Raw genomic sequence first — 24,205 nt, 5'->3', positions numbered from 1 at the left:
ATTATTGCAGTTTATTGGTTTTGTCCCCCTTGCACCCACCCCCCCCGTATCTTTCATCCTCTTCAACTCAAGAAGTTGAGGAAAATGATGGGTGTAATGATCGTACTCCCGCAAATGGCACAAGAATGATTAGTTAGTAAAATAGGGTTCTTATTTTTACTTTGTGGGTTATTATTGGTTTTTCCCTGGTTTGGGTTCTGATTGGGTCGCCCCCATCTAGTGCCCACGGGGTTTGTTTCTAATTGTTTCCTCCCCGTCCAAACTCTACCTTTGACTTGTTCTTTTCTTTTTTCTTGGTAGCATTGGGTGGATTAGCCATGTTTAGTTGTTCAAATGATTGTTGTAGTTGAGGGAGAGAAGGTTTCACAAAATTAAACCTTGCATTATTTTGTGTTGGTGGGTTATTCTGTTGAGGTTTCGGAAAAGGGAAATATTGGTTCCCTTGTCCTTGGTTAGCATATGTGATTTTGGAAGTGGAAATTTCTTCCATGATCCTACCGGGGTATGCATTTCCCTATGTGGGAGGATATTTGCTACCCTGTGTGGGGGGATATTGACTACCCTGCATGGGAGGGTATGAGCCAACCTGCATAGTAGGGTTTTGCAGAGGGGTAGGTTGACTGGGATAATATCCTATTTTTTTGTGGTGGAGGTGTTGCAAGCGTGGCACCAAGTGGTTGGCCACTGTACATATTTCCAAAGTACTGAAATTTGTTTCTTGGTTGATTTTGGGCTATGGTCCTAATCAACCTGTCTCCAACATTGAATGCGCTTGGTAACTTGGGTTTAAAAGTTTGCAGGCAGGGTGCATCTAGAAGGACATGGTAGAGGTATTTAGTTTGCATGTAAATGAGCTCTAATTGTTAAGATTTGCTAATATCCTCTTCCTCATTTTATGGGGATGAATTCACCACATCTTTTGATATTTCTAACATGAGATATATTAAAAATAAGTCGAGGAGGAGTTTGGCCTCCAAGTGTGAATGGCACAAACTACAGCATTCACACCATTCATGGATGTCGTTTGATATGTGTGTATCAGATTTTTGTTTGAAATGGTTTAGGGGTGCCAATCCTAAGTCTTGGTGGACTAAGAGTTGGAAGAATGTAAGGAATGTTGTGGCTATGGAACCAAAGTTCCCATGTGACCCAGAGGGTTAGCCTATGTACCATTTTTTTGAAGGCCCCGTGAGAGTGCATTGAAACTGTTAGCCTCCTATTGCAATAGGTTTCATATTTCATGATTGACTATTTTACATGCCAAATATGTCATCTTTTCATGCTTTTGAAGAATCATACCATTTTTGAAGAGTTTTACAGTTAAGGGAAAGCCAAACAGCTTAATCTTGGCTTCCCTAGGTTTAAATTGCTTGTTTTAGAAGATAGAGAATGAATATCTGTCCAAACAGCTTAAGCTTGGCAGATGAGTAGCTAGGTAGAGAAATGAAGGAGCCTAACTGCTTAATCTGGGCCCTTGGAAGATATAAGGGTACATTTAGATAGGAGGGCAGTCAAAAGAAAAGAAGATAATCAGGGTCTGCAAGTCTAAGTGCACCCATTCAAAAGGAAGACAAAATGTTAGGTGTATTAGGCTGGGTAGGTAGTTTGAGGTTGCAGAAAGCAAGGTTTTGATCACCTGATGTATTGTCAATTACAGCTTGTCTCATCAATGACAGAAGTGTCAAAGCAGTTGTTTTGATGGCAGAACTTTGGAAGAATGTATAATTCCCCTTCTATTCCCCCATAAATCACTCACTAACATCCCCTTGAGGACCTTGGGACATGCCCAACAAGTCCTGCTTTCAGTTCATTTTTGTAAAATACTAAGTCAAGCTTTGACTTTCTTCAGTGAAAAGAAGCCACATTTCTTGTGTAAAAATCCTCATTCCAAATTCCATTCACTTCTTATGTCTTCCATAAACTTAACCTCTGCCCTACTCTTTCACCTCACAAACCCATATTAACTCCTAACTCTATTATCTAGCTCCCTAGATCATTTCCTTGTCCCCTATTATACAAAAATTATATAAAATCCCAAAAATAATACATATTCCCATCCCCTGGCACTATAGCCCTATAACATCAGTTTGGGGAAACGCTAAGTTCATTTGGGGCTTGGCATTAGCCTTTCTGCGTCTTAAACTGGAATTAATTTAGCATTTGGTTAAATTAATAACCATTCCCTTGACCCATAACCCTTAATTTTTTACCCTGAACGCTCACATTTTCGGTTTTTGTTTAAAAATTTGATTAAACGGTCAAACTCTACCCCCGGCACACCTACCATAATCCACAAACCCAAAGTTTTGAACCCCCTCCATATTAACAAATGATATAATATTCAACGAGCCCTGTACATTAACCTGTCGCCAGCTCCGCGCTCCGTCCACCGTCGGATCGGGCCCTCCCCATCCGACGGCCCTTGGCGATTTCGGAGCCACCCAAACGTCCGACGGTTAGCCTCCGATAGGCTAGTGGTTTCTCCACCGTACCAAAAGACGTGTGTCTCCATGCGATTGTATTGGGCGGGCTTTGACAAATACCGCCCCCCTACAGAAGGCGGTCTGATAAAACCACAAACCGCCTTCTGTCTCTCCTCCCCTGACGTCACCGCTCACGTCACCTACGCGTCAACCCGCCACTGCTACGTGTCGCTGTCATGTCACCCTGCCATACTGCCTTGTCATCCACCACCTGTCCTCTGCTGACGTCACTGCCACATCACCCTACCATACCCGAGACCCGCCAATGACGTCATCACAGAAAAGGCGCAAAGGGTGAGAATCACATCAATGGATGCCCGAAACCAGAAACAGAGGCAGTTTTCGATGCGCGTTTAGCGCTAAGCGCTAATCGCGCATCGCTAAGAAAAATTTCTCAAAATGGAGGGCTTCCTATCGCTCAGCTACCTGCAAAACCCAAAAACGCAAATTAAAAGCCAGCCTTAGCCCAGCACAGTTATCAGGTTGCATTCCTCCGCCACTATTTGATAGAATTTCTTCATGTATGTTCATATTCAATCGGTCAATGCCGATAGCATTCTAGAGGCCACGAAAAGCATTTGCAACAGTTATTTTTGCCTTGAAAGGACAGAAAAGGGGTGATTTGACAGTTTAAAGCATATCAAGGGAGAGAAAGTGGCCCGATTCAAGTGTTAAAGAGTATCAGAGGAAAGATAAAGCCCAGATTCAATTAAAGAGTATCAGTGAAGCGGAAAAAAGTATCAGATCAGCAATATCAAAGCAGGTGAACATTAAAGGCCTCCATCCAAGTCAAAGAAGCAGTAAAGGCCATTCAAAGCTCATCGGATCGAGATTAGTGCACATTAAAGCCACCTAAAAGCAGCAAAACCGCCTAAGAGGTGCAGATAAGAGACAAGGCACAGTTATTGCAGAAACACTGCACCGAGCCACCAAGGACACCATATTAACTCATTTTGATGCAGATGCCTCCAGCGAAGCTCAAATAGATATCTTCTTGCATTAATTTCAGGACAACATTAGATTAAAGAACTCATTTCTCTCAGATCTGTTTAAGATCTATTGTAATAGATATTTTTGGATATTTTCTCTATATAAACCACCTTGATTCATTGTTTAAAGGGTTGGTTGGTTGATAATCCTCATTCTAGACTTGCACTATATACTTTGAGAGCTCTGTAATCAAAGACTGTTGGAATGCTTTGGATGAAGAACTATCTGTTGTGTTATTTAATGGCCAAAGAGTGACTCTGGAATTCTTGTGCTACTACATGGCTCAATAAGTGTTTTCCTACCTCTGTTTACAGTTTATATATGTTTACACCACCATCTAAATAGCAAGAAAGAAGAATAGCTTAGGCTTTGCTTGACTACACTCTATGCTCATTTCTGGTTATTTCTATATGTTTTCTTTAGAAATGGTTATGAATATGCATACTTAAATGATCATATTTACCCTGTTTCTTTTACATATGACTGTTATTTAGGAATTCTTGACTGCTCCTAGATAAACTTTCATTCACCTTCCCTCTCTGTTAGCTAATGAAAGATTCTTAGTTGCCTTTCATTTCTGACCTTCATTCCATCTTTATTCCAGCCTGATATTGTTCTATGTGTAGCTATCCTACTCCGTATTCCTCTTGTGACCAAGAAAATGCAACAGCAAGCCCTAATCCATGACTCCATGCCCAATGGTTTGAACTTCTCACACTATGCATCCCAACTCTGCTTGAAAACATCATCCTTCCCACCAAAATAAAAACAAAAACCATGTACACCATAACTAGCCTAAAATCAACCCAAAACAAAGCTAAATTTTAAAGAGAGAGCCCTCTCTGGCTGCAGGTAGGCTAGGACCTACAGCCCAAAGATTGGTTTGTGGTTACCTCGGCCGTATCCCTTAAGGAGACAAGGGACAACCTGAGTGATAACAGAAACATTCGCAAGTGACTAATATCTTCTGTGATACTGTTGGATGAACACCAAAGGTGAAAGGCCATAACATGGTTTCCTAGATCTTATCCTTGTTTTCCTTCAAATTTTGGAACATCCTAAGGTAGTTTGGTTAGCATGGGTGGCCAATTTTGGCCATGTGCAATAGGGTCATTGCTTCACTGACTTAAATCGGGAACATTTAAGGAAGCTAAAAATGGGACTTAGTAGTTTTTTTCCATCAAAAATCGATTTTGAACAGCTGTATAAAATAGGGGTTCCCTGCGGGGAAGTGTGAGAGGGGTGGTGTGTGGGCTTCCTTGGAGGATAATGTGAGGGGTCCTCTGAGGGGTAGCATGTGGAGTCCCTTGAGGGGTAGTGAAAGGAATGTTTTGATGAGGATAAAAATGGTTGTGTGGTGTCTTCTATGCCTAAATGGTGAGAAACATGGCACACCTCTCTGTAATAGGGGGGTTTGGAAACGTTTAGAGCAATGGGCAGTTGTAGGGTCCACTATGGTGTCAAGTAGAGTTTGCGTCACTTCGTGTGATGAGGGAAAGAGATAAGTATTAAAGCAAGTAGATCAAATACATAAAATAAAGTGAAAAATAAAATGATTATCTTCCCTTTAACTTATGTTATGTGATCAATCAAATAAAAAATGGTTTTGTTTATTTTTGCGTATGATAAAAGATCCTGTGAAGACCTATTCATCCTAACCACTCTCAAAGTAACTAGGCCTTGCAAACATTTCTTCTGATGGGTACTGGGGTAACGTCGCAAGAGAACAACCAACGCTTTCCAACATCTGAAAGATCAACCAAGATAGCATATGAGGCTTTAGTGCCTCCTGCACCTCCACCTATAGGGAAAGAATTCCCTAATTTTGGACACTAATATAACTTTGTCCCACGGGAGCAGTTGAGTATTTAGTTTCTTGGTAGTCAGTTACAAGTACTGAGCACTAGACGGGTTGAGTAGAGCCAAATAGTACCGCACGCACTGATCTGAAGCCAAACCCCCTATGAATTAGGTCTCTAACGTACACAAGCATTATTTTTCGTGAGATGATGAAGGATTTTAAGCACCCTAAAAGTAAACTTCTATGTTTCAAATATTTAACATGACCATGTGGCTTATGGGATGCCTACCCCCAATTGTCCTAACCTGAACTATAATTTTTTTTTTTGGCCCCTATAAGGAAAATTTAGTTAATTTCAAGTTATGGTTGCATTTAGGAATCTTGCTTCACTTATGGTGTGGTAAAGTAAGCCAAAATAAACTAAGTACAAAAATCTCCAGAAATTGGATGCCCTTTTGTATAAAGCTTATCGAAGCTTAGTGTGTGATGTGTAATGTGTGCAAGTGGAAAAGTGAACATACAAATTGTGATAAGATGTGGATATTCAGTGATCCTTTACAATACCCTCTTATTACACTAAGTTTGGATTGTTCCTTGCATGAAAAATAAATAATGTGTGGATAATGGGCCACTTGCTCTTTTCCTATTACACTATGTGTGCCTAACAAGAGATGGAAAACTCAAGTGCTTTAAGAAAGCTTTCATATACAAACCTAGGTTCACCTAAAAGAGACAAGGGAAGGAGAGATTACTTACTTTATGTAATAATACTTGGTCCTAGTCTGAAAAACTAATTAAATAAAAATTATTTGGTTAGTAACAAGATTTGTGGATAGTGTGCCACTTACTCCTTTACTAATTAAGTTATGTGAGTTGTGAAAAATAGCAAAATAAATTGAAAAATAAATATGGAATGTGGCCACTTGCTTTTCCCCCTGATTAAGCTATGTGAGAAATGAAAATAAAAAGAAAATATAATCTAATTACTCTACTAATAGTGATTAGTAAAGCAACTAGGCAATCTGAACTAATTGGAAAATATTGTAGAGGTGAAGGCAATTAACTAAATGCTGCCTATCACCTAGGAAAATAAAATTACAATGGTCTTTCATGCTCTCTATAAATCACACAGGTTTTCCTGTGCACAAATGCACTTGCACGCATGTTTGAACAAAAACCACGTGGATGAAAAAAAAGGAGTGAACAGTCAAACTTCTCGGCCAAAAACAATTCCAGAAGGCCTTGCAAAAATTCCAGAGAGATGATGAATGCACCAAGCAGTAATAATGCAGAGAGGAGGTCCTGCAAAAAAAATTGTTAGAGTAAAGAAAATAGACTAGCGGTGTACCAAAAGACACCTTCTTAACAGTTCGTTGTTCCCTGCAAAGAAATCACAGATATAATTGGTTGTTATTAGTGGACAAACATGAGTAAACAAAGCACTGTAAATGGTTAATACAATGCATACACAACAGAAATTAAAAACTAAGAAACAAACACATAAATAATTCTTGATGAAGCAAACAAGTCAACAAAGTAATGGAAAAGGGCTCCCTTTATTGACTATTGAAAGTAGAAGATGAATACAATAGATGAATGCTAAACACTTGGAGAGAATTCTTTGAGCAATGGTGCTCAAAATCCTCAACAAGGAGGTTCCTTTCCTCACTCTCTTTGCAATCTTCTCCTCTCTCTCAAAGAAGTATCAAGGCTCTCTCAATGGTGAAATCCTCTCCACACTAGAATGTTGGATTGTTGAGAAACAATTTGGCCAACATAACAATGCTCTACTTCTTCTTCAACAATGGAATGCAAGATTGCTTGGGAGCAATTTTTCCAACATAACATTGCCTTGTTTTTTCTCTTCCAATTTCATATTTGTATATAATTTTGAATCCCTCTTCCGTCGCTTGGTCCATTAATGATAAAATGACTTATGAGTAGTATAATAGGATCTCTTAGGGGTTGTATGTCTCTAGGGAGACTCGAAATCAATTTTCCTTGACTAGAACATGTCAGGGAATCCCATCTTCCAAGTGTGTGGAGTGGTCCTGGATTGCTAAGTCAGAATTTCTCTTGACCGTGTGGATATAATAATAAAAAATTGTGTGGTTTCTAATTTCACACTTTGGATAGGCCGCACGGGATAAATTTATACTTGATACCTTTTGAAAAAAATTATTTTTATTTTTTATGATGTTTTCAGGTGGAAAGTATTCACCTGTACACTCTACTGGACGACTTTGGGCGCCATCTGGATTGTACAAATGTGTGTACAATTTTTCCATGTTAACAAATGTGATTCCAAGGAAAATAGGTTAACATGAATAAAAATCACTAATCACAGACGAAATATCACAGGTACAAAATACGTGGCTCTCTTAGTCACAATTAGGGTTGGTGAGGAAGGTTGCTCGAAAAATATTAATAGGCATGTCATAATTGGGGTGGATGAGAAAATCACACTATAAGAATAGATCACAGGTCGCATAAGGAGAAGGGTTGCAAGGGTACAAAAATACACGAGTTTGCATAATGGGATGGATCACAAAGTCATAGAAAAGGGGTTGCAAGGTCATATAAGAGAGTGGGTTGCACATCGCACTAACTCCCTAGTTGTGATCTTGCAACTTTGTGATTAGGTGACATGATTGGGAGGTAGTCATAGGTTGAAAACTTGGGGTTAATCACGAGGTTGCACTAGTCAAGTTGAGCTTAGATGCGACCTCACATGATTTGTGATATGGGACTATTGATGAGTTGCAACTTTGGATGAAGGTAGGAAACGGTGATAAAGGTTTCTTCAGACCCTCAATTGCAAGGAAGAAGGATATGCCCACATGCGATTTCGTGATCAAGAACAGATTGTGACCTACAACTCATATACAGGTTGTGATCTAGGGTTCCAAGGAAAAAACTAAGTTTATGCCCAACTACTTATGCTCAAGCCTTAAGCTCAGAGTGAACCTGGGAAGAAGGGGTCATTGTTTCAGTCGAAAGTATGACATTTAGCGAGGAGTAGTGATTTTGGGAGTGCCACTTAAGGAGTATTCCTTATAAAATATGAGGTTGGGGTGATGGGATAGTGGAAGGTTGAAAAGTGACAGTCATCAGGCCATAAGAGTTGATTCTGATGTGTGGAGTGCGATTCCAGGAAATAGAATTGTGTAACGGTAATTAGGTTGCCTAAAGTGATGACAACGAGGGCATACAGATTGCGGGTGAGGATGATCACAATGAAGGTGTGAGTGTGGTCATATCTACAATGTTTTGGAAAGGGAAGGTGCAAGGCCAGGGCCAAGGCACGAAGGGGATGGAAAAGTGGTAAAACTAGCACAAAATAATGATTGGAGGGTAGGTGGAGAGTCACTTACCCAGAGGAGAGGTTGCACATGCACCAAGTTATTGGAGGGTGCTTGCTTGTTATGCTCTTGACCTACGAGAAGATTCCAGAATACCAAATATGAAATACAACCCATAACACAGAATAAAATGAGAAAAACAGCAAGTATTTTATTATTTAGAGATGAAAGCAATGTTCACTTGCCTCTTCGAGGGGGCATCCTCCAGCAAAGCAGAGCTCAATTACAAAATAAGACACGACACTCCATAATGGGGAGTCTTTATCCTTTATATAGGATTCATACATACAATACCATGTGTTGGCTACGTGGGCCCTAACCCAGGTCAGTGTTAGTTAGCTAAACAAATCCCTACACTACTGGCCCTTTCGGCATCAACCCACATAGTGCGGACTGAAGTCTCACCCGAAGTAGTATGGGGGGATGTTGGAACCAAGTTTCTGCACCCTGAGATGATCATGATGTCAGTTTATTCCTCATATTCATACATTCGCACAGGTCGTTAAGTTCTAGGGCTCCATCTGTCTAGCCCCTTATTTTTCCCTTCGGTACCTCTGCGAAGGAGTATGATTGACCTTCACGCAACCCTAACCTACAGTTCAGGTACTTTCACACTGTTGAAGCAATGTATCGTGCAGATTCCCAAATTACCTTAAGTGTCTTATTTATCTTACTAAAAAATCATAGTTAGCACTGCGTAACCATATATTCTTACTTGTGTTCAATTAACCAATGTAATTACATACATTCGTGCATCACATAAGCATTGTAAATGAAATTCATACACAATAAGACAAGATGCATTAACAGGAAATAAAGACATAGAATTTGTAGAATGCTTCTCTTTATTGATATCTTTATATGACTATGGACTCTATCTGCCCTGTGCACACAGCTGTAGGGGTCCGTGCACTCAACTAAAGACTTCTACCCTAGGCCTCTGCACACTTAGCTACAGAGCCTCTACCTATCCTATGACCTAAAACTTAGACTTCTAAAGACTTCCTCCTTATCGCTTAAGACTTCTTACTTCTCTACAAAAAACTTATTACTACTTAGAGCTCACTTACTTAGCTATTTTTATACAATTCCATGGTCTGCAGAACATGGGTAGATCTTTACAGCCAAATTTACACTTTATAAAAAAAAATGGCAGACAACCCTTTTTGACTCATGACACCTTCGCACTCCACGATCAAAAAATGCGAAGACTTTACAATTTTATTTCAAGATTTGACCCAAAATATGGGCTTTTAGCCCCAAAACTATCCTTGGGGGATCCCATTCCCAATAGCCCCCCAACACAAACATCGTGACTCACCCTCGAGTCACTCTGTAGACACAAAGATCTTAGCGCAAAGACATCCCAGCTCAACCTATATGACCGCAACCTAAGCAGTGCAATATGCGGCCGCCTGCTTCACGTCTTCAACCATCTGATCAATCACTGCTCCTGAACTATCAACCTGAAGCTTTTGTTGAGTTTCTTGTGGAGTCGCAAGATTTCCTTCAATATAGGCTATAACTATATAAACCTCATCTAGCCAAGGCTTCAGTCGCACCTTCAACATTACTTCCTTTTTCGACGTTACATCCACCTGTTCCTTCAGCTGCTTTGCCTCCTGTAGCTTTTCCAGTCTCTGTGTGAGCACGACAGTTTGTGTTGTGCCTTTGACCTCATCATAGTGCTGTTGTAGCTCGCGTACTTCTGTCTCCAGTCACTGTACATTAGGGTAACTCTTGTAAGCTCGTCAGGACCTCAAACGATTGTTCAAAGAGTTGTGTGCAGTCCACTATTGCACTGTCAACCATCAATATTGCCTCTGTGACAGCGGTTGCATGTTTTTCCTTTACTTCTGTCAGAGTTGAAGGTTGGGCCTTCAACTGCAATTCGATAATCTGAAGGTTTAGCTCCAATGAAATGCTCACCATTTTTGTATGAGCATTGCGCACCCCTGTAGCCAGCTTGCGGACGCACACCTCGACTAGTTCTTTCTCAAGAATGGCCAACTCTAGGACCATTCGGCATGCCTCCTCCACAACCTAAAGTATACACTTGTTTTGGTCAGTCGCCTCGATCATGGTGTCAATCGTAGAGTCTAATTGTAGTGCCATCTCCTCATTGTTAATCCACTTCTCCCTTATCACTTGTAGGGCGCGGTGCTCACGGGCCCTCAACTTCGCAATCACTCCATCCTGCAATAGGTGGAGCACCTCAGCAAAGAGCACTGCTAGATTCAACCCTACTACCTTGAGGGCACTGAAAGTGGACTTGTCAGCTTCATTCTCCGTGGTCAGTGCTCCATCAGGCAGAATTATCGCGCTGGAGGCCTTTACGCGTAGCATCACGGTAACTTTTGAAGTGTTGATAGCCAGGATGGTTAAAACCGTGCCAGCTTGTGACGCACGGGTCTGTAGCTCCTGCAGACCTATCTGGATAGCCCCGAATACTAGTTGTTGCTACTACTCAAACTATTGTAGGGCCTCCATGGTGACATCTTGCACCGTGTCTCTAATGTCGTGCAAGTCACCCTCTGTGAGGGTGATTGGGTCCAATGATGCCTGGCCTTGGACTTCTTCCTCGACCCTTTGTTCTCTTGTTCCCTTGGACGCTTGACACGGGCAGATGTCGCCTTTGGTTCTACATCGTGCTTCTCTATCAGTTCGTCCGTCTCTTCTTTTGTCTTGGGTAAAGGCGACCTCGTGCCTTTGTCAAAGCCTTGCTCTGTTCCACCTATTTGCTTCTCCATCTGCTGAGCCGCATCGTGCTCCACCTGGGCCTTGGCATCGGCCTCCTTCTTTCTCTTTTCGACCAGCTACATCATCTTGAGCTTGGACTCCTCCTTCTTGTGTTGCGTGGTGGACTTGCTCCCTCCCACCGCCAAGTCTACTGTAGTGCGCCATTCTACCGGCCAACAATCAAGTACTGCATCAATGGATTCATCCATTGCTAGGTAAGGCAAGTCATACCATGTCTGCACAGGGTCCTTCCGCACTTTGATGGACACATGGTGAAAATCTGCGTAGCCCTGTAGGTTGGAAAACATTTTAGGTGACAACCATGGTTTGCAATTGATGGCCATGTCGATGTTCATCTCCATCAATATCCAGAAGATCTTACTATCCTTGATGCATTGCGCATCCTTGGTCACCCACAGTAAAGTGTACTTTGCTACTTTTGGTAGGTCTGGTGCGACCGAAGGGAAGTGATTGTCCTCTGGCAGCTCCCATGCTACCAGCATAATAGACACCAAGAGCCACCCATAGTGGAACGTCTTGCTAAGCTCTAGGGCCTCACGATAGTTTGCAAGGAACTCGCCACGGAGATAGTCTGCCCAATTGAACTAGACTCCTTTGGTGCACTAAGCTTCTAGTGTGACAACAGTCGTCGGCACCTCATCGGCGCGACACTTCCTCATCACCTTCCCTGCTAAAATCTACGCACCCACCTTTACAAAAGGGTCACTGATGCTTGATATGGCATATCCACGCGGCTTCTTCACCAGCTTAAACTTCTCCTTCATGGCCTCCACAAGGGCCTTCTCACCACCTTTTCCACCAAATATCATGGCTAGAGTTTCTCCTATGTAGGGCAAACACGTGATCCTGTGGATCAATTTGTCAGTGATGAGTATTGGCTCCTCCAGCCACAGACACCCATCATGCACCAAGCATAGCCACTGCTTGATGACCAAGACTATAATTGGGGTGTGGTTGTAGTGTGGCACCCACAATAGGTTGAGTAGACTTGCCTTGTTGACTCATCTGAGCCACCTCCGCGGCTCCAATGTGATCATTTTGGTGGTTGTATCGATAATGTAGTGCATTAGTTGCTCGATCGCCATGTGTGGGAACTTCTCATGGTCAGCCAAGTCCCAGTCTTCGAGTTTTAACAAAGGAACCCGTCCCAAGCGTGGTCCTTCAAAAACAATCTCATCTAGTAGCAGAGGGGTTTGCAAGGGGACCTTTCTCTCATCGATATCTTTCAGTACCATGGTCTTGCCTTTGTGCGGAGGGACATACTCAAGCAACCAAGTGATAGGGTCAGCACCCTAGACTTCAACCTCCTCCACATTTATTCCCACATCGTCATCATCCATCGAAATGTCTTTAATTTCTTCCGCCTTCAGCTCCAAATGGATAGCTTTGCCCTTTTCCTGTGCGGTGGGCTTGTCCTTTCGTGGGTTTCTTCTCGATGATGCGTGCACCGGCATTGGAGGCTGCTTTCCCTTCTTATCCTTCATGCTCTCCTTGGTTGGGGCAGGCTTTGGTCTCAACGTCCCTGGTGATTTGGGGACTTCTTCTAATACTTCGGAAACCTCTAGAACAACTTCTTCTACCTCCATAACATCTTCTGACACCAACTCCTCTGTTGTCACTACTTCGGGATCTATAGCTTCTGCGGGTTCCGACATGATTTTCTACAATAACTCCTGTGTCACCTTTGGAAATGTCTCTAATACTAAACTGGCTATCAGAGCTTAGAAGTTCCCATGGTTCATTTGTGCTTGAGAGCTCAACAACTCAATTCTCAAAATGCCAAGATTCTTTGGCTGGGTAGCCACCTGAAATTTATAGGGCATTTTGAATTCAAATCCAATTGTTCCCCCCACATTCAGTTCATTAATGCCAGATTGGCGACAAGTTTTCAAGGATCTGACCCATAAATTTCGTCTTAAATGTCGGTCGCCTGCTCCATTTGGCCGCGTTTGTACCATCAAATCATGAAAAATGACTTTAACAGTCACTTTCCAGCCAACCTGCGCGATCTCTACCTGGGTAGCACAGCTCCCTTCTCATTGCCGCAAACCCTGTGACACTTCCTTGCTTCAGATAATCCTCCAATCGCGCAGCTCCCCAACTCGGGCAGTGTAGTTTATAGTCCCACACCTCCTTTCAGCTGCCTAGAGCACTAAGATTGTGCTACCTTCATATATTCACATGGTCGGACCATCGGCATATGGCTTCAAGCGACTACCATTCACCTTTCCTGAGAAGGGATCTCCATTCAATTTGACCAACTGAACCGCTCCTCCGTCGGTAATATCCTTAATGACATAGGGCCCTAACCATTGCATTCTATATTTCCTTAGAAATTTATCAAGCTTGTTTTCATATAAAAAACCAGGTCATTTATCTTAAAGGTGTGCAGCTTAATGTGCCAATCATGCTGTGCTTTTTTGCACTGCTTTTGGACTTGGTGAAATCCAGCTAGAAATCTTTCTTCCTCAAGCTCGGACAGCTACGCGAGCCTCTCCTCAAGGGCTCTGTGATTGATCTTACCTATGAGTGCCTCTATGTGCATACTAGGCACAATGTATTCCATGGGCATCACCGCTTCAACACCATATACAAGCCTAAAGTGTGTTTGTCCGGTCAACTTCTTGCATGTCGTCTGATAGGCCCATAGTACTGTGGGTATGCGCAGGTCCTAATCACTTCGCTGAGTGTTGCAAACCTTGGTCAACACCTTCTATAGCACTTTATTGAATGCTTGCACCATCCCGTTAGCCTGTGGGTTATAAGGCGTGCTCTTCTGGTGATATACCTAAAATTCCTCCGTCAACGCGTTAATCATCTCATTTAGAAAGTGCGTACCGCAATCACTCATCAAAATATTTGAACACCCAAATCGCATCAATACATACTCAAAGATGAATTTTGCAACAGTCGTGCATGTACAATCCTTTACAGGTTGTGCCTCTGCCCATCGAGTCAAATACTCCATAGCGATGATAATGTACCTCTCTCCAATCTTCTTTCCTTAGGGTTGAATGGGTCCCACAAAATCTATCTCCCTTTTTTCAAAGGGTTGTACGTCATCTGTGGATTCAGAGGCAGCTCATCCCTCTACGATGGCCGGTCATTCCTTTGACACGCATCACAAGCTTTGCAGTAAGCTTTTGAATCCTGATGGAGGGTTGGCCACCACAACCCTGCGCAGTCGCTCTCACTACATAATGTCCTCCCGTGGCAGCCCCATGAGTGTCTGCAAGGATACTTCTCCTTTCAAACTCTGGTACATATCATCGCAATATCTCATCATACCTTATCTTATATAGAAGCCCATCAATGACAGAAAAGTATGTTGTGCGCACCACTAACTCCTTCGGCTGGACGGTGTATCCTTCCGGGGCAGTTCCTATCATTAGGAAGTGTATGATATCTTCAAAATGACCATCCGGGACGTGCACTGCAAATAGATACGTGATACGCAATCCCTCCTCCAAATTATTGGTCTCTTCCCCTATTTCGATGCGTGACATGGTCTGGACCCGTGTTCAGTCGTCCAGGCTTTACAATAACTTCAAAATCATACTCCTGGAACAATAGAAACCACCTGCAGATTCCCCCCCCAACACAGGCTTATTGACTAGGTATTTCAATGCGGAATGACCTGTATACATCTTAAAATGGCCACCCAGCAAATAGTGTCTAAACTTCTGAAGCACGTATACCATGGCTAACCCTTCGCGCTTGGTGGTGGAATAGTTCTTCTCTGCCTTGAATAACCTTCTGCTTGTGAATGCTATAGGATTGTCCAAGTCTCCTCCACCAACCTGTGTCAGTACTGCTCCCATCATTATACATGACGCGTTAACATGTACATGAAACTCATTCTTCCAATTCGGGAAGACTAGAATTAGCGCAATGACCATCTTTTCTTTTAATACATCCAATATTTTCTTACAGTCCTCATTCGAACAGAATGTGACATCCTTTTTCAACAACTTCTCCACAGGTGCTATGATCTGGGCATAACCTTTGATAAACTTTCTGTAATATCCAGTATGTCCTAGGGTAGCGCGCAACTGTTTCACACTCCTCGGTGCTTCTAAGTTAAGTATCACCACAATCTTCATGGGATCTACCATCAGTCCTTGTCTACAAACCACATGACCCAGCAGGATCCCGAAAGGAACATAAAAAAGGCATTTCTTCAGATTGAGCGCAATCTAGTATCTTCGCCAGGTATCTAGCATTAGGTGCAAACTTGCCACATGGCATTTCACCAACCCAAACATATTCCAGTCATCAAAGTACACTTCCAGAAACTTGTGAATAAATTCCTTGAATGCATCAATGACTACGCGTGAAAAAATTGCAGGCACATTCTTCAATCCAAATGGCATTACAATGTATTGAAAACATCCCCAATCTATCACAAAGGTTGCCTTGTTTCTATCCTCCAGCGCAATTTTGATCTGATGGTACCCAGAGAACCCATCAGTGAAGTAATATGCTTCTTGGCCACCTACATTGTCCAACACTTCATCAGTGAATGAAGTTGGGAAAGGATCATGTACACAAGTGTCATTCAACTTTCTGAGATTTACACATATCCTTGTTTTATCCTTCTGCTTCTTCTCCTATACCACCATTGGGCTTACCCAATTAGATTCTTCTACGGGCTCAATGATGCCTACCACGAGCATCTTGTCTACTCTATGTGAACCTTCTCCTTATACTTCAGATTGAGACAGTAAGGCCTTTTCTTAGCTGGTTTCGCGTCAGGCTTCAACGTGATCTTCATAAAACCCAAGTCTCCTATTATCCCGTTTAGATCCGTAAACTTGGTAGGGAACAAATCCTGGTATTCGAGGAGCAATTCAGCAACCTTATCACCATCGCGTCATCCCAGTAATCTCTAATCTTCGTGAATTTTGGCTCTGCCTCCATCCCAATATTTACCTATTTTGTTTTTAGTGGCATGGTTATATTAGGATTCTCAATATGCGGTCCCTCAACCTCGCAGTGACCTTCTATTTCAGGGATGTTAATCTTTCATGGATCCTCATCTTCTTCTTTAGTGGTTGCATTATAGCATTCGTGCGTGTGACTCAGCTGAGTATTCCAATCAGGTTGAATCAGGTCCAAAGGATCCTGTGGTATCTTAAAGATTGCTGCTTTCACCTCTTGTAGTGCCTCATCAATACAATCAAACTTGTCTTCAAAGATGAATGTCATTATGAATCGTTCATGCAAAATATCCCATTCACCTGTACCATGGTGGATCTCTGTTTCCAAGTACCAGTTCATCATGATGGCATCCAGGGTGTGATAAAACAAGTGCACCCATTCAGGTTGGGGCTTCGCTCCATAAGCCTTGGCCCATTTGGCCGAGTGTGTATGTGGATCATCTTTCCTGTCATACTTGTCTGTCATTCATACCTTCGACTTCCCAAAGCATGTTCTCATCATCCTCCTACACTCGCGCCAATCATCAAAGTTACCCTTGTGCTTACCCCACCATCTTGCGGGCGTAGCGCACAATGCCCAATCCAAAGCCTGGAAGCATTGCTTTTCTGGTATCTCCCTCTCAAATTCTTCCAAAAATACATCTACATCATTTAGGCCATCATAAATGGGAAAATTTCTTACCTCTTATGACACACAGCACAATGACCGGGTCATCATGTTACAACTTAGTGTGGTCACTTCATGTACCTGATTCTATCAGAGCTCAAATTCTTCATCAGAGTTCGAGATGCAGGAACTCTCGCGATCCCATGTAATTCATTCATCCACTGCTGGATTCACCCAATCTAGGTCTCACGCTGTTATCTTATATATACATTCCAAATCGTCATTGCTCTCATAATCGTGGACTGGTTCAGTATAGCGTGATCCTTCCGCAGGATCTAGGGGTACTATTACGTGGATCTATTTCTTCTCAAATATCATCTTTCATTTCTTTAGGTTGATTTCTGCATTCATATTAGTAGCCTAATAAATTCCAAGGGGTTGCTGTCATCCACAATTTCTATTACCTCAAAGTCAGCCAATGTGCTTGTGCCTTCAATATTTATAGTCACCCCTTGTAGCCACCCGATGGGGATGATCTTCTACTGATTTACCATCCTTAACTGAATCAAAGACCATTGCAGCATGAGTCTTCCCATGTGTTCTCAAGTCTGCTTTGGTAGGATGTTCACGTTTGACCCCAGATCCAAAATAACCTGATCCATTTCATACTCTCCTATCTGCGCAATTAGTCTCATCTCTCGTCATGTCCTTGTTTTATGCTTACCAATATTTTGTACTATCGTCGGTTCACCTGGAGTGTTTCCAGCACAGCTATTTATAAGCTCCTATAACCTCTTCACAGCCTTGTTGTCGCATAGAAACTTCATGCAAGTCTCTAGAAAGGTTGTAAGCATAGAAGGGTCCATTTCCTTAGTAGGCTTATCCTTGCTCCCTGAGGTGGAGGCCTCGACAAAGCTCTTCTTTGCTTCCATGAGCATTTCATGTGCAGGCTCCAAATCAAATTCAGTTTCCTTCGTCGGAGCTTTACGAAACCATGCATTGTCTTCGGACTATTTCCCCTTATCATCCCTTGTTGCAATTCCACTTTGGAGCACTATATTCACATTTGGATCCTCTTCGCCAGGCTTAGACCTCATCATTGCAAGTTCTGAGTCGGTTGAGGTGGTAGTGCCCCTTTTTCATGTATCCTTACTATCAGCTTAGGAAAATCCTCCATTTCATGATCAAACAGGGTGCAATATTTGCATGATGGATGCGTTGGGTTAGTGCAATCGTGGGCATAGTGTCCTAGTCCTCTGCAATTGTAGCAGATTAGCTGCTCCCGACCTCTTCCAGGTCCTCCTCCACCTCGACCTCATTCGCACCCTTGAAATCTTGTTCGCGCCATCCCTGCACTCTGGTCAGGAGGTCATGTTTGTTCCTGAACCTTATAGGCAGGTGTTCTATCCATCATCAATTCATAACTTCTGCAGTTGTGCTCATCATACCCTACCAACCTACATAAGTTTCAGAACAGTTGTTGTGGTGTTTGTACAAACTTCTGCAGCAAATGACAGTTATTCATCATATGTTTTCCCACTACCTGACATATAGCACACCACAACGCAGGCCCCAGGCTTGGTCCTCCTTGAGCTTCCAGCCTCAAAGGCATCAATCCTCCTCCTACAATATAGTTCGCAAAGACCAGGCGATGGTATTTTTCATGTCCCTGACCCTTGCATTTTAGGCACCATACCTCTTCGCGCACCTCCGATCGAACTGCCCTGTCCTGCTTCAAGCTTTGCATTTCAATGCAAAGATTTTGCAACTACGCATGGATCTATTGAACCCCCAAATTCGGATCCCACGTCAGTGTTTCATACAGTCTCATTGCAATCTCCAAGGCCTCTGCCTGAGTTGTTATCTTCTGTTGTGATAGCGCAACCCTTAGGTGTGGCAGGAGCGATGCCAAAAACCATTCATGATGTTTTGCATCTGTTAAGTTCATATTAGATTCATAGAATTTACACTTCAATCTCTAATCTAATTCCCAAGGTGTCTCGCTTGGTTTCATCCCAATTTCCTTGAACCCCACAATTAATTGTGCCTCAAATTTAGGCCTACTGAATTCTTTATTCAACGCAGTTTGGATGACTGCCACCCTAACGTTTTGGTTATAATTAGAGTACTTGATGTACTAGGTTAGCGCACAATCCTACAAAGCACTAACCAGTGTTACCTTCTTCATGTGATCATATGTAATTCCCTGAGCTTCCCACATAGCTTTCAGAATGAACGAAAACTGGTCTGGGTCCTCATTTGCCAAGCCTTTGAACAAATGCAACTTCACTGAATTTTCCATGTTGAACTACAGTGGAGGCAGTGGTGGTATGGGTGAAGTCGCAGGTGATGGTGGTGAAGTTGGAGGTTGTGTGGGTGGAGGTGGTAGTTGCGGGAATCCTTATATTATTAACTAAATAGCACTTCGCAAAGAAGCTTGCGCTACTCCCTCTTCGTCACCTAATGGAGGCGATATCAATGGACTACATTCAAGACCCTTTCTTCCTTCGTTCATGTAAGTATTTTCACTTCACGTAGCTCCGAACATCAAGGTAGCTGCATAACCCATTTTTTGCATAATAACATCTTAATCTAGGTATTCAAAGACTTCAAGTACTTACCTCATGGACCTTTGAAAAAGCATCATTCTACCTCATTGTATCTGACTGAGGTATCGATTGTGAATTCAATCACAAATCCTCCTATGATGCGATCGAGCCAATGATCGATAGTGCGGGCGATATTATCCTCAGAGGCTTCCAATCTCTGTACTAACTCCAAGGTCTAGACAATAAGACCATCAAGTCAATACCTTCCTTGGCTATCCGCTAGCTTTGCTATCCACTCATATAGCTCAACCAGAAAGGAACAAAAAAAGATCTCGTGGATCTCTGTATATAGGGACCTGTCTAACCACTCTTCCTTTGTCAATCGTGGGTTTATGTTCTCGGGCGCCGCGAATTCATGGATCTTCCTATCCAACCAGTCTCCAATCTCTTTCTTAGCTGGATTCCAGTGATACAACATCACACATCTCTTATGCAGATTCTCGTCCTGACAACGAAACCATTTTTTGGCTACGTGGGGCCTAACCCAAGTTTAGTGTTAGTTAGCCAAACAAATCCCTACACTACTAGCCCTTTCAGCATCAGCCCACGGAGCACAGACTGAAGTCTCACCCGTAGCAGTATGGGGGCATGCTGGAACCAAGTTTCTACACCTTGAGATGGTTGTGATGTTGATTTATTCCTCCTATTCCTGCTTCTGCACAGGTCATTAAATTCTAGAGCTTCATCTGTCTAGCCCCTTATTCTGCCCTTCGGTACCTCCACAAAGGAGTACAATTAAACTTCATGCAGCCCTAACCTGTGGTTCAGGTACTTTCGCGCTACTAGAGCAGTGTATTGTGCAGAGTCCAAAATTACCTCAAGTGTCTTATTTATCTTACTAAACAATCACATTTAGGACCGCGTAACTAGATATTCTTACTTGCGTTCGATTAACCAATGTAATTACATACATTCACGCATCACATAAGCATTGTAAATGAAATTCATACACAATAAGAAAAGATGCATTAATAGGAAATATAGACACAGAATTTGTAGAATGCTTCTCTTTATTAATATCTTCAGATGATTACAGACTCTATCTACCCTGCGCACACAGCTGCAGGGGTTTGTGCACTCAGTTGCGGACTTCTTTCTTTTGTTCTGACATTTCTTTTCTTATTGTCTTGTTTTTTTCTTTGTTGAATGGAGTAAAGAAGAAGTGTTATGCTTTTCTAAGTTCTAAGACTAATAGGAGAACACTGAAGACTGCTAATTTAACATGATATTAATTTATTTAACTATTTCCTAAATTTAGAATTAGGAAAAAGTAAAAGTTCCTAAGTTAACTTATGATTTAATCTCAATAATTGATTGCAATATAATCTTAGCCATTAAGAAGAAGATTAGGGTTAAGGTAAAAAGTATAAGAGGAGATAGAGCAAGTTCGTGGCAAGTCAACTGAGCACAAGAAGGTGTTAGAGCAAAATGAAGGAAGATACGAGTGTTCAATTATTCACAGAGGTTCAACTCCCAAGGGGGATTCAGATCAAGTGAATGTCGAATTGCCTTACTGTTGGGCAATTTATTGGGCTTAAATTCCTTCATTAAATTATCAACCAGGGAAACTCGTAAGCTTGTGATGGTGCCAACAAAATATATGCAGGAGTAGGCAACTAACTCTATGTCTAACTAAATGATTTATGATTCAATATAATATGCAAGGGAAGAGGCTCCTAACTAAGGAGGTCTTGGTTGCCCTTCCCTACAGTATCATAGAGAAATCATTGATTACATAAAACTAGAAACTTTAAATGAAGACAAGAGAATGAACTTTAATTGTTGTTCAGATTCAAAGAGAGAGAAAGACTAACTTAGTCTCTTGATTGTCCTCTCATGTACTAATCCAAACTAAACTAAGATTCATTCATAAGCATAAGAAATGAAATAACTTGAAACATAAAAGAAAAAGAATGAATTTCAATTATCATGCAAATCAAATAGAGAGAGAGCCTAACTTAGACCCTTGGATATCCTCTCATATGCTGATAAGATTCTAATTTAAAACTCATTCATCAATCACAAACAAATGCTCAAACATCTAAGCAATTAAATGAAATAAAATCTAATATGAAATAACATGTTCCTTTGATCCTTCTAGAGTGAGCTCAATTCTCCTAAGAACAAAGTAACAAGCTATTCCATAAACTACATTAAGGCAACTTATATCTAAAACTACATAATGGAAATATATGTAAAATGAAGCTTTATTCTATTCCATCATAAGTTGGATACATGCTCCAAGAGTCCTCCCTTTTGGAATGGAAGAGGTACTCCTATTTATACAATAAGATGAGATAACAAACTCATAATGATGATCCACTAATCTCTCTTTAGTTCCATACATTTCTCAACCATCTAGACACATAACCCTATCCTCCATGATCTCCTCCATGAGGTCCATGATCTTCTCCATGATCTTTTCCATGGGACTTATCTTATGAAATTCGAATTTGATCATTCAAGGCCACATAAAGATGCCCTGGAAGCTTCCTTTGTACCTACACATGTCAACAAACTCATTCTAATTGTTAGGTATAAGTATAAGCATATTATTTTCTAAAGTTTAGCCATAAATCCACTTAAAAATGTTAAGAATTAATAAACTTTGGAAAAGCATAGTTATGACCCCATAATGAGGCAAATGGAATGATGTGGAGGTGGAATGGAGGTGACATGAAGGTAAAATGTGAAGATATTGGTGAATAATGGAGTGAAAATAGGGACCATTTTGAGGCCCAACACTTACCCTCGAGATCAATTATGCTTCTCTAGTTCTCACATGTCCATTGGATGAGAAGGATTTGCACTTGCACGTGCAAGAAAATAGACAAATTCATGTGGCATTTTGGCAAATCAAGTGAGTAGTGATCAGAATGATTTATCTTAGAGGATTGATCAATTTTATTTATATGATAAGATAAGATGGAATTTTCTCCCTTATTGTAATTCTCATAAGAAGAAATTCATTTGTTGCAGAAGAATAATAAAAACACATAGCCTTGTAGGTTTTCCCCGGAGTTGGGGTTTCCCGGGTATTTATTGTGTTCTATGTGTTGATGTGCTTGTCTTCTGATTTATTTTTCCACTATGCATGTTAGAAAACTTAGAGTGTTTGTGATTTAAGTTTCCAAAATATCATTTTTTTATATTTATAGCTTTTTACAGTTAGAAAATTAGAAATCAATTTACTAGATTTTAAGGAAATATAACATGGTGTTATAGCTTAGTTTGTGATTGAAGAGAAATCACATATTTATCTTTAGGAGCATTTCTTGTTATTCTGAAGGAACAAGTTATTAGATCATTTTTTCCTTTAGAGTTATGAGCAGTGAACAATGATTCTACCAATGCAATTTATGTTAAACAATTTGATTTGGCAGCATGGCATATCATGGCCTTATATTTGAAGACAAATTAGACAATGCATCCAACTTCTCTTCCTGGTGTGGAAGGATAGTAGTTTTTCTAGAGGAGAAAGGGATTTGGGATTTTTTTGATAATGTAGTATACCTAGGGGGGATATTATGGGGTATCGGGTACAAAGGGAGGTACCCAAGGGAATAAGGTAATAAGTGATGGGCCATAGTTAATAATCAAAGTGGTTAACCTGCATCATGTAAGGGACCACAAGTAGTTATCAATAATGTGATAAGCCCATTGTATTAGATATATGGTATTGAGTGTTTCTGGGAAAACTAGTATTCCTAAAGAATGCTAACCCTCTAGGTTTGGCAACTACCCTAGAAACAACAGTTTAAAGCAATTCAACGATTTCTTCTATGTGTAACAGATAAGAGAAAGATAATGGAACCAACCTAGAACTTTCGCTTAATCCCTTGCTTGACCTCTCTCCCCTTTGACAGAGCCTGCAACTCCTCCTCGTACTTAACACGCTTGGAGAGTACCTGCACAAGTATAGCAACAAAGAACCGTCAAAGCATCGTGATGTATTACAACATAAACATTACAGAATCAAATATATAATGAACAAATGATAGCATTCACAAATGATAACATTCATAATTGCACAATCATATGGAAGAAAACTTGAAGAACTTTATTAATAGAAGGGATAATTACAACCCAGTTGTCTAATCCAACATCATCCTCCTAGCTTCAATTCTTCTGTTTGGTCAATTTAGTGTTGTCTAAATTGCAACTTTTAAATGTCAACCCGGGGCTCGTAAGCTGATGAAGTGATGTGTACCGTATGTACTTAGGCAACTATTCCTTAAGTTTTTGTCATTTTTAACTTTTTAAGTTTGTTTTCAAATCTATTTCTCCTACAGTGATGTGATGGAAATGAAGTAAAGTGAGTGAGGTGTGTGTAATTGTGATGAGTTCTAGATGATTTCTTAAAACTTAAAAGTAATCTACAAGAAAGCTTTGAACAACAACTGAAATGAAATTAACTTTTAAAGGAAAAATGAAGGCATCAAATAAAAGACCAATGGCATTGGCCCAGTACCTGTACTGCTGATAAAAATGAGATTGAAAATGACATCTACATTAACTCAAAAAACAAAAGCAACTACTTTAACTCTTCAATGAAATCTCAAGAAATGTACAATCTAAGTGACAAATCACACTACTTAATTTTCCCTTAACCTTTCTGCCTTCAGCTGGATTGATCATATAAGAAAGAGTTAT

Source organism: Pinus tabuliformis, chromosome 1_2 (genome assembly GCF_031772625.1).
Source record: "Pinus tabuliformis cultivar Carrire ecotype Pingquan chromosome 1_2, CPIR1, whole genome shotgun sequence".
NCBI lineage: Eukaryota > Viridiplantae > Streptophyta > Pinopsida > Pinales > Pinaceae > Pinus > Pinus tabuliformis.
This window is presented reverse-complemented; position numbering follows the sequence as displayed.